The sequence below is a fragment of the Eschrichtius robustus genome, chromosome 3, assembly GCF_028021215.1.
Source record: "Eschrichtius robustus isolate mEscRob2 chromosome 3, mEscRob2.pri, whole genome shotgun sequence".
Classification (NCBI taxonomy): domain Eukaryota; kingdom Metazoa; phylum Chordata; class Mammalia; order Artiodactyla; family Eschrichtiidae; genus Eschrichtius; species Eschrichtius robustus.
The window spans coordinates 61,167,328-61,177,999 of NC_090826.1; the positions used below are offsets into that span (position 1 = coordinate 61,167,328).

Below are 10,672 nucleotides of genomic sequence, written 5' to 3' on the forward strand. Positions count from 1 at the left end.
TTAATTCCTGCAGTTACCAGAAAGTTAACACAAATACAGTAATTTTCTCACTCTATATAGTGGGACACCAATTGCAGTATAACTGAAGATTTTCCCATGTTTCTAGAAATATATCATAATTTATAAAAGGACTGTCTAGATTTAGTTTTGCTTTTGAGTATTAGCAGAGACAAAGGAGCCAGCTGCTTGTTAAAAAACGCGACAGGGAATATACACGACGGCACTTTAATTTATTAACATTCTTACATTATAAATTGTGGATTCTTTTGTTTGTCTGCTTGATAAACAAAAACTGATTCTTGGGAGAGGAAGGATCTTTTCCAGTGAATAAGAAGAGAAAAATAGTAAATTGAGACTACCTATTTAGAGAATTTTTCTTCTGTTATGCCATCCTCCAGAAGTATTTCTTTTTGGTGTTTCCAATCTGTGATGTTGCCTTTTTTTTTTTTTTATAGAGCAAATTATGGTATTGTGCTCTTAAGAAAGAAAAGAGTAGACCAAACAGACTTGTTGCAGGATAAGCATCCTTATTTGGTCACAAAAATCTCAAAATGATGAAATGAGTATAATTGAATATTTATAAAAGCACACAATTAGATTTTTCAGGTTCTTATGCTCGGGACCTTTAATGAGTTAAGTTTCAAGTGTGGGGAATATAGGTGACCAGAATAGCACAAAGATTCAGGACAACATAACTGTGAAATTTGTTGTTCACTCTCATTTCAAGTGTGCAAACTTCTGAGTTCTTGGGTCCTGAATTGCTGTTTCAGGCTTGATCTGAATCCTCCCAAATGTCGTATAAATTTCACCACCACTTTTTGACTGATTGATATAAAAATTAATGATCCACTTCAGAGAAAGTTAATTTTGTGATATTCTGTGGCTGATTATCTCTAATCTAGTAGTTTTATAGAATGATAAACTTTACTATTTTTTTCTGATTATACAAAATGCAAATAACAAAAATCATTATATATTTCAGATGAATTCCTATCTCTAAGATTCTTCATTTTTCTACAAGAATTTTGCAAATTCAGAACACAAGATACATTGCTGTGCACTTGAAGAAAACCAGATCCCAAAGGTGAGATTGCATTTCCACTCCCTAAAACAAAACCGATCAACAAAACAGAAAACCAGTCGGAAAAGATTCTTTAAACATTTTTCCTTTGAAAATAGTGATATAAGTTTAGTACTTGCTTTCTTTTATTCCTTTTATCTCCCTGAAGGATGTCGCTGAGACATCTGTGCTCTGATTCACTTGAGTCTTTGGGAGTGAGGCAAATGGTTAACTCTGGTAGACAAAGAAGAAATAGTTTACATTAACTTCAAACATTCAGTGCCACAAACATTATTTGGCTGTTTGAAACCTTGCAATTTTTTCTTCATTTCAGTTAAGTAACGGTACCAATGTCTGCCTGCCTCTGCTGGAATCTTTTTCGTGAGAGTTCTTCTGTGTTTGTGTTAGAAGTTTTGTGTTTGCTTAACTTGAGAAGTAATTCCCAAATAAGGTTTAATACATGATATATTTGATAAACAAAATAAAGCAGTAGAACTTTCTACCTTAATTGAATCAAAATGGTTCGGTTATATTTTAAATGCTTAGTTCTTTAACAAAATTTGACAATTCGAGTTTTCACAGTGTTTGAATATCAAATTACCATTATGAGATGTGACAGTTGTATAAGAATAGGGAGCTTTAATTTTTGTTATACTGTGAGTTTTTTTCTTTAGGACAAGCAAATTAATTATTTTCCCTCACAACTTTTTAAAAAAAATTTTATTTTATTTATTTTTTTATATATCAGGTTCTTATTAGTTATCCATTTAATGCATATTAGTGTATCTTTGTCTATATATGTGTATATATTTATTATGAGGAATTGGCATACATAATTATGAAGGCTGAAAAATCCCACAATATGTTGTTTGCAAGCTGGATGGAGGAAAGCTGGTGATACAATCCTAGTCTGAGTCTAAAGGCCAGAGAAGCAAGGTAGCTGATGGTGTAAGTTCCAGTCCAAGGGCAGAGAAAGACTAATGTCCTAGCTCTGATGGGCAGGAAGCAAAAAGGAGCAAATTCCTCCTTCCTTCACCTTTTTGTCCTATATTGTTCTTTTTTTTTTTTAAAATTTATTTATTTAATTAATTTATTTTTGGCTACGTTGGGTCTTTGTTGCTGCGCTCGGGCTTTCTCTAGTTGCGGCGAGCAGGGGCTACTCTTTTTTTTTTTTTTTAGAAATTCACGTTCTTTTATTTAATTTATTTATTTATTTATGACTGTGTTGGGTCTTCGTCTCTGTGCGAGGGCTTTCTCTAGTTGTGGCAAGTGGGGACCACTCTTCATCGCGGTGCGCGGGCCTCTCACTATCGCGACCTCTCTTGTTGCGGAGCACAGGCTCCAGACGCGCAGGCTCAGTAATTGTGGCTCACGGGCCCAGTTGCTCCGTGGCACGTGGGATCTTCCCAGACCAGGGCTCGAACCCGTGTCCCCTGCATTGGCAGGCAGATTCTCAACCACTGCGCCACCAGGGAAGCCCAGGGGCTACTCTTCATGGCGTTGCGCCGGCTTCTCATTGAGGTGGCTTCTCGTTGCGGAGCACGGGCTCTAGGCACGCGGGCTTCAGTAGTTGTGGCATGTGGGCTCAGCAGCCGTGGCTCTTGGGCTCCGGAGTGCAGGCTCAGTAGTTGTGGCACACGGGCCTAGCCGCTCCGCGGCACGCGGGATCCTCCCGGATCAGGGCTCGAACCCTTGTGCCCCGCACTGGCAGGCGGATTCCCAACCACTGCGCCATCAGGGAAGCCCTATATTGTTCTTTTTGAAGGCTGTGAAAGATTGGATGAGTCCCATTCACATTGGGGAGGGCAATCTATCTTACTGAGTCCACTGATTCAAAATGCTAATCTCATCTGGAAACACGCCCACAGACTCACCCCCAAATAATGTTTAATCTGGGTGCTCCTTGGCCTAGTCAAGTTGACACATAAATTTAACCATCACACAAGGATTAGCAGATTGCTTCTGTAAAGGGCCAGATAGTAAATATTTTAGACTTCGTGTGCCACACAGAGTCTCCCCCGCCCTTCTTCTTTTTAACTATTTAAAAAGGTGAAAACAATTCTTTGCTCCCAGGCTGTACAAAAATAGACTGCAAGGCCAGATTTGGCCCATGGATCGTAGTTTGTCAACCCTTCTAGCCCACAGGTAAGTGAAGTAGCTAATATAACCCCCAGTTTACAGATAACTGGAATCTCAGAAAGGTTTAATAACCTGCCTGAGGTCCAGTGTACTACCTTGGATTTTTAAAAGTTCTTGTAAGATTCTAAACACTTTAACCTTTAACACTGTGCTAGTTCCTTCTAAGACCTTATCTTTTATGTGGACAACTTTATTTTATTATCACAAATGAGGAATGATATTAAATAACAATGTAACTTGTTGACCAATTACTGTTAGAAAGACTATCTAACCATTAATTCCACCAAAACTGAAATCATTGCATTTGACCAACATTTTCCAATATGGTACTAATTAATTTAACAAATATTTATTAAACATCTACCATGTACAAAGCACTGTGCTAGGATCTGGAGATATGGTGACAAAGATTCTTTCTTTGACCAAATTCTAAGCAGGCTCTTCTGAGCTCTTTTTCAACTAGGCCTTGACTTTGAACTTCTGTGTTGGTCTCTGTATTATCACATTTTAGCAAAAACACTGCTAAATCAGTTTAACCAGAATACACCATCTTCAACATCTGATTGTTCTCAATACCCGATTGGGTCCCTCATACTCCATCATCCTCCAGGTGATGTCTGATCACTCTGGTCTGCCTTCAGCAAGAATCCTGTTAGATCAGTTTAGCCAGAATCCTCCTTACCCCTGATATTTCCTTTTAGTAATTTTTCATTTACTGACTCTCTTGCCCCCATGCACCCCACTCCTTTGCTATAAATTCCCACTTTTTCCTTGTCGTATTCAGAGTTGTGTTCAATCTCTCTCCTCCCCTACGATACCCCATTGCTGTGGTCCCTAGCCCTATCATGATAGTTCTCCTGAATAAATTCTACCTTACTGTTCTTTAATGAGTGTCATGAATAATTTTATCTTTAAAATGCCAGGGTATAAGACAAATTTTTCTTGTACTCACAGAAATTACTATCCAGAAACAAACTTTAAACAAATAATTGAAAAATGAAAGGAATGGCAAAGAAGTCAGGTTGCTGTAAAGTTACTCATAAGTGGCTTTTATCAATCAGTCAACACTTAGTTGGGGTGGGGAAGAGAGCTGTAGTATATGAAGTTGAGAAGGAGCTGGATCAAGGGAGATAGAGTTTGGCCATGTGATTTGCTGAAGGTTACCTTACCACTACCTATACTATACAAAAGGTCTCAGATGTTTTTTAAAAATTAATTAATTAATTAATTAATTTTGGCTGCGTTGGGTCTTTGTTGCTGAGTGGGGGCTTTCTCTAGTTGCGGTGAGCAGGGGCTACTCTTCGTTGTGGTGCGTGGGCTTCTCATTGCTGTGGCTTCTCTTGCTGCTGAGCACTGGCTCTAGGCACGCAGGCTTCAGTAGTTGTGGCTTGTGGGCTCTAGAGTGCAGGCTCAGTAGTTTTGGCGCACGGGCTTAGTTGCTCCGCGGCATGTGGGATCTTCCCGGACCAGGGCTCGAACCCGTGTCCCCCGCATTGGCAGGCGGATTCTTAAACACTGTGCCACCAAGGAAGCTCTCAGCTGTTTTAATTAAACAAAGCTGTTTTAATAAAAGGTAAAGTTGGAAAGGGTAGTTTTAAAAGTATGGTTTATCAATTCCATTTTTGTATAAAACACATGGGAGAAACCTAGCCAAGGAACACACAGCTGTTGCCACATGAAAAGGTACTTTGTTTTAAAAAGATTTTTTGGATGTGGACCATTTTTAAAATCTTTATTGAATTTGTTATAATATTGCTTCTGTTTTATGTCTTTTTTTTTTTTGGCCACAAGGCGTGTGGGATCTTAGCTTCCCCAACAGGGATGGAACCTGCACCCCCCTGCCTTGGAAGGCAAAGTCTTAACCACTGGACCACCAGGGAAGTCCCCCAAAAGCTACTTTTATCAAACTTCGAGTCTAAGAACCTACAAATGCTTCTTTTAGCAAGTCTGAAAGCAACTGTCTATGCTTTTCCACTTAACTGTATTTAAAAATTCCACATAGCCCCATTATTTTTCTTCTGACCCAGTTACAGTACAATGACGGGGGAGGAAGAATGTCAGTTAAAATAACTCTCTAAGCAGTTCTCTGCTGTCCCTTAATCGGAGAGTTGCGGATGTGAGGGATCACACCATCGCCAGCTATGGTAGCCTTGGTAAGCGAGTCCAACCTCACGTCACCGCGGACCGCACGCTGCACGTGGCGCGGAGTGATCCGCGTAACTTTGAGATCGTCGGAAGCGCCCCCTGCTGGCTCCAGCTCCTGGAGAAGTGCGTCCCGGGCACTGCGGCAGCGGCACCCGCTCTTCCATGTGGCTCGTGGTGCGAGTCTTCAAATGTCTGTGGCTGCAGCCCACGGGAAACTGTAACCCAGCTCTCTGTAAGCAGACGCTGCCTTAGCCTTGGCCTTCCCGCTTTCCTGCCCAGCTTCGTCTCCGCCGCTCCCGTCCTCGGTCCCAACGCCACCGCCCCGCCCCACACCCCGCCCTGCCGCCGCTGCACCGACCGCGGCCGCCACCGGGGCCCCTGGAAAGGGTGATTTAGATATGAGTTGTACCCTTTAGCTCAGGGATTCTCTAATTCGGTGTGAGGTTTATTAATACGCAGAGCGTATTAAATATGCCAGTTCCAAGGCCTCCTTGTAGAGATGCTGGTAGGGTCTGGGGGAAAGCATTGCTGTTACACACTCCAGATGATTCTGAGGTGGGCAGTCCGTGAGCCACACTCTTGACGAACACTGCTTAAGACAGAAGCAAAGGTGTTAGATTGGGCTTTGTTCACTCGGCCTCCCAGGAAGGAATGCAACAGCTCTCTCCAAGACCCTGTTTTTAAAAGGAAGTGGAACCCACCTCAGACCTTTGTTAAGGAATTTTGGTCTTATTCGTCTCCAGCTTTTATGCACCCCAGCCCTCCTCCTTCCTATCCTTAGTTTCTAAGGTATGCTTGGATTTTCTTGTCATTACTTTCTTGCCTTGACTTGTGTTGTTTTTTCTTTTCTAGTCATGATTTTTGTTGAATGCTGGCTACCCTAGAATACCACCCAAACAACTCATTGAGAAGACAAAGCCGCATTTATTCTTACCACAGTAAGGAGGAACACTGAATTGACAGTGTCTTAGCATCTTAGAGGGAGGAGGACAAAGTTGGGGTATTTCTGAGAGTCTTGGAGTCCTGTTTAAGCCTGGACTTCCAATGCAGGGGCTTGATTAGAATTGGGTAAGATTCATAGTCTAATAATTCAAAGTTTGTGGATTTTGAGGTGATGGGTCCAAAGTCTGGGGGTGTAAACTGTCATTTCTGTTTTTTATTGAAGAGTTTATGAATCTTTTGTAAAATTCTGGGAATGAACAAAAACGTTATTTTTATCTTCCTGGGCAAGAGTTTCCTGGAATAGTAAAGTTGTATTGATGAGGACAGGGGAATAATAAAGTCGTGTGAACATAGACAGTAAGCTGTGTGGATGAAGATGGTTTCAGCTCTCACTATATTAAAATAAAAATAATTCGAATTCTACATTCATTTCTTTATTGGTTTAATTTTATTGGCACAATTTAGAGCATACATTTTTTTCCCAGGAAAGTCTCAAGTTTGTTATATTCCCTGGGTTCTTTCATGCTTGAGAATGTTTGTTGCTATTTAAATGTGGAAAACATTTTGGTGGAATGTAATGTTCTTAGGGCAAATTTTCTTTTTCTCAGAAATATAAAAAAAGTTTTCTAGTATTTTCCAATGTACACTTCCATATAGACATTAGAGAGAAATAATTTTTTAATAATAAGATTACATCTATTTTTATATTAAACATTTTAAATTTTAGTTGACATTAAATTCACATAATTTTAAAGGAAGAAAAAGAAACGGGTGAAATTGAAAGAATTGCTAAATTTAAGTGACTGTTTATCCATGAAAAGAGATATTACTTTGTAAAGTATCCTTTTAAGGTTAACAACAAAAGGTTATGAAAAAAGTGAAGTCTTTGGAGCCATTTTTTTCATGATGTATTTTTTTAATATTATCTATTATTTTGCTATCATGATAAATGAAAATAGTTTGTGTTTTTATGTTTACTCCCATCCCTTCTTCCTCCTGCTAATTTTTTAGGTAAGTAAGTTGTCATTTTCATGTTTTCAAGTTTATGACATTTCAGTGCTGTTCTGTAACCACAAGTCTTGCTATCACTTGTTTCACCACAGCTTCTCTATTTAAGAAAATCTTTATGTTGATTCATCTCTTGATTGGATTTCACTGTCAAGTAGATTTTTCTGTCCGAAAAAGGCTTATAGATATGTGTTCCTGAGATCTTGCATATGTGAAGATATTTATTACTTTTACGTTTGAAGTAGAATTTGGTAGTGTATGAACTTCTTGGGTTACCTTCGTCAAGATTCTGTAGACACTGGGTTTCTTTCCTTCAGAAACTTGCTCTATTATTTTTTAGCACTGAATATTGCGGAGCTGTCTGAGGTTAGCTTGATTTTTTTTCCTTGTAGGTGACTTGTATTAGCCAGGGATCTCCAGAGAAACAGCAATAAGAGATATATATATATATATATATATATATATATATATATATATATATATATATATATATATATAATCATGCTTATGGAGGCTGAGAGGTCCCAAGGTCTGCAGTTGGCAAACTGGCAACCCAAGAGAGCTGGTAGTGTAGTTTCAGTCTGAGTCCAAAAGCCTGAAAACCAGGAGAGCCAATTGGTGCAAGTTCTAGTCTGAGGGTGAAAGATTGATGTCCCAGCTCAATCAGTTAGGCAGGTAAGGTTCCCTTTTACTCAGTTTTTTGTCTGTTCAAGTCTTCAGTTGATTAGATGAGGCCCAGCGACGTTAGAGAGGACAGTCTGCTTTACTCAGTCTACCAATTCAAATGCTAATCTCACCCAGAAATACTCTCACAGCCACACCCAGAATAATATTTGACCAAATGTCTGGGTACCTTGTAGCCCAGTCAGTATGACATATAAAATTAACTATCACATATGTTTTCTCCTTGAGTGACTGAAGTATTATTTCTTTGTCCTTGAAATTCAATAACTTCACTAGGTTATATATATATTTAATTTTATTTTTTATTGAAGTATAGTTGATTTACAATGTTGTGTTACTTTCTGGTGTACAACAAAATGACATATGTGTATATATATGTATATATTCTTTTTCATATTCTTTTCCATTGTGGTTTGTTACAGGATATTGAATATAGTTCCCTGTGCTATACAGTAGGACCTTGTTGTTTATCCCTTCTCTATATAATAGTTTGCATCTGCTAATCCCAAACTCCCAGTCTATCCCTCCCCCAACCCCCTTCCCCCTTGGCAGCCACAAGTCTGTTCTTTATGTCTGTGAGTCTTTAATTAGGCTATCTTAACTATTCTATGTCCATTTTCACTTAAACAATTTCATTACTAGTCCTCAGAAGCTGTTACTACTTCTGCTTCCCCCATCCCCACATTATGCTAGTCATCAAAAAGAAAAAATATATACGAAACTCTTTTCCCACCATGAAACAGATATTAATATCTGTTGAAATAAGAGATATGCAGAATGTGATCAGCATTTCATAATTCTGTCATTTATTTAACACATTGTGTCTGCTATGCATCTGCTAGATTCTTTTCAGGTCTTTCTGAATTCAGCAGTTAAAGTCCCTGCTCTCCACGATCCAGGGTTAGTTGGTCACATTTCCACATCATGACTATTAGGTATGTGTAGTATCCATCTGTCTTATTCATGGGTGCCATTTTCTTTTCATATACGAGAGAAACTTCCATGTTATTTCCCAGCCCCCTAATGGAGGAGTCAGGATGGAGATCAGTGGACATCCTTACAGCTACCACAGGCATGTGACATAGGCTTCAGCAATTATATGTACCAGTGTGAGACTTTGAAATGAAAGAGGTGGAGTAGCCTCAAAACAGCAACCATTTAAATATTTCTCATGATGGAGAGGGCAGAATGGGGATGGTTTGTTTCAGCTCCATGATGTCCCTCAGCTGCGATGCCTAGACTGGCTGGGGACTGGAAGATTGAGAAGGGCTTCTTCACTCACATCTCTGGCACTTGTGCTTCTTCATGTGGGCTGTGTTCCACATTGCATTGCATCCTTCAGGGCCACTCCACAGGTCCTCTCTCTCTAGTTACTTAACTTCTTAAATACCAGCTTAGGGTCCAAAGAGCATAAAGCGGAAGCTGCCAGACCTTCTTAAAACCTAGGCTAAAGAGTCCTGGGTCATCGTTTGCTCTATATTCTACAAGTCAAAATAGTTTTTCTTCGAATGAATTTAATTTGTAAATGGTTTGGAGTTTGAAAATGCAACTTAAAAGAATCATGAGGCCATGTGGTGATTCTCCTCCACTCTTGCTCAATTTTAGGCAATGAATAGAAGAGTAACATTATAGTAGTTTTCCAGAAAGTTTGTGCTTATTTTCCATTGTTGATGTTAGACTCTCTAAAATGTTCATAGTTTGGAAATTCTTACAGATGTAAGTGTAAATCTTTTTCTGAAACCAAGGTCATTTAAAAATCATTGTAAAAGGTACGTTAAGAAGAGGACAGTGTGGTGGTTAAGAGTGTAATTTTTGGAACTTGACTTGTTAAGTTCAAATCTAGCTCCATCTCTTACTGGCTGTGTGACCTGGAGCAAGTTACTTAGCCTCTCAGTGCCTCAAGTTCCTCAAATGCAAGATGGGGATCTTAAGAGTCTTTCTCTTATAGAGTTGTTGTGAAGGTTTAATGAATTTGTACATGTAAAGCCCTTATAATATATACCCTATACTAAACGCTAAATTTTATTTATTATTATTATCATCATCATCATTATTGTTATTATATGTAAAACAATCCAACAGAATGCAGCAAAAGAGAAAAAATGAAAACAAAAAAGAAAATGTTAGAAATATGACCAGTGTGATAGTACATATGAAGATTAAATAAATGTGTATTGATTAATCTTCACTACTGAGGACATAATTAGATTGGATAAACATTACAAAATCCATTTATTAATATATAATGTATCCAAGAGCCAAATCCGAAACAAAATCACATAGAAAGATAGAAAATAAAGGGATAATTAAAATATATATCAAGAAAATTATAATTTAAAAAAGTTGGCAAAGCAAAATCATACAAAGTAGAAACTAAGGCAAAAAGCATAAGCAGAGATAAAGATTATTACATAATAATAAAGGAAGAATTAAGTAAGAAGATATAAAAATTATGAACTTCTGTGTACCCAGCATTGTCTCAAAATATAAAACTGACACAATTATAAGGTAAATTTGATAAATTCACAAAGGTACTGGGAGATTTTTAGCAAACCATTATCAGAAATTGATCAAGTAGATAAAAATGTAATGATCTTGAACAAAAATAATACCTTGATCTGTACCCTAAAGTAGAAAATATACATTCTTTTTAAGGATACATAAAACAGTTATAAACAGTGGCATTAGGTACAG

The 10,672-nt window shown here is 38.3% G+C and overlaps 1 pseudogene; it reads right to left on the reverse strand.

Annotated features, from left to right (window-relative positions):
• Positions 1 to 5,273: 5,273 nt before the first annotated feature.
• LOC137760592 (histone H2A.V-like) lies at positions 5,274 to 9,285 on the reverse strand (annotated as a pseudogene).
• Positions 9,286 to 10,672: the final 1,387 nt, after the last annotated feature.